At 54.3% G+C, this 1,296-nt stretch overlaps 1 protein-coding gene across 1 annotated transcript in view; it reads right to left on the bottom strand.

Moving 5' to 3' along the window:
- Positions 1-1,296, bottom strand: part of VDR (vitamin D (1,25- dihydroxyvitamin D3) receptor) — a gene marked incomplete at its 3' end in the record, with an annotated part of 15,770 nt that overhangs the window by 7,564 nt on the left and 6,910 nt on the right. The window lies entirely within an intron of this gene.

Raw genomic sequence — 1,296 nt, forward strand, 5'->3', positions numbered from 1 at the left:
GCCATTTCCTCTTGTCCCATCCCTTGTTCCTTGGGAGCAGAGACCAGCCTCCTCCTGGCTCCATCCTCCTGTCAGGCAGTTGCAGAGAGCGATCAGGTCCCCCCTGAGCCTTCTCTTCTCCACACTAAACCCCCCAGGTCCCTCAGCCCTTCCCCATCACACTTGTGCTCCAGGCCCTGCACCAGCTCCATTCCCTCCCCTGGCCCCATCCAGCACCTCAATGTCTCTCTTGGAGTGAGGGGCCCAGAACTGACACAGTAGATGGTGCAACTGGTCTGTTACATGGTCTTCGCCTCCCTCTTTACAGCACACAGCTGCTAGTTGGAAAGAATAAGATCCCAGGATCAGGAGGAGAGCAGGGATCTGCTCCATCTTTGGGCCAATTAGAAATATCGGCACTTCTTCCCTGCAGACACCCATAATTTGGGATTTTCTGGAGGACTCAGTGCTCTGGTTGCACCTTGTGACATGGGAACTGTTTGCGCTCTGCTCAGCACATAAGAGCCTCCATCTCCCAAATTCCCAGGTCCATCCATTATTCCAGGCGACGTCCTGCTTACAGGGCCTCCCGGCATAGCAGAAGGCTGCTGTGTTGGTTGGAACCCTCCATGGACACCAGCCTCTCCTGAAGCCGGGGCTCACATGTGTGTGCAGGAGGAAGTGTGCCAACCTCATTGCATTTATAAAGCTGCTTATCTCCAAATCCAGTTGAAGAAAACAAATATTTGGAGGACATTATTGTGTTTGGATTGGGTTAAAAACTACTTTACTTCCCTCTGCTATTGACTCAAGTCTCTGCTGTGCACGTGGACGGATGGATGGACCCGTGCTGCAGGAATAAGAGCCAAAACACTAAGCCCAAAGAGGAAAACATAAACCAGTTCCACACGAATGGGAACCACTGTCACTGTGGGGCAGCTCCTTCAGCTCTCCCTGCTGGGATGCAGCCAGGAGCTTCCGACCCCAGGTTGGATGAGGACAGAGGCGGGATGGGAGGATGTTCACTTGGTGTAACCGGGAGTTAATCAGAAACAGCCCCGGATGCTCTCGCTAAGCTGATGCCCCCCAAGGGCCAGCAAAGGCGACTTGGCTCTGCCCAGAGCAGCTCCCCAGCTCACTGAGCACCACAAGAACAGCCTCAACCATTAAACAAGCTCCTCTTAATCATTACCCACCACATCCCTGCCCTTTGCATCCCCTCTGGATCCTTGGAGGGCTCCCAGGTGCCCGCCTTCTGCACCGCACGTTGATTGAGCAGGAGATCACAGCCCAGAGCCGGCACGTTCCCATGGGATA

This window comes from Nestor notabilis, unplaced genomic scaffold (assembly GCF_000696875.1).
Source record: "Nestor notabilis isolate BGI_N333 unplaced genomic scaffold, ASM69687v1 scaffold24475, whole genome shotgun sequence".
Lineage (NCBI taxonomy): Eukaryota > Metazoa > Chordata > Aves > Psittaciformes > Psittacidae > Nestor > Nestor notabilis.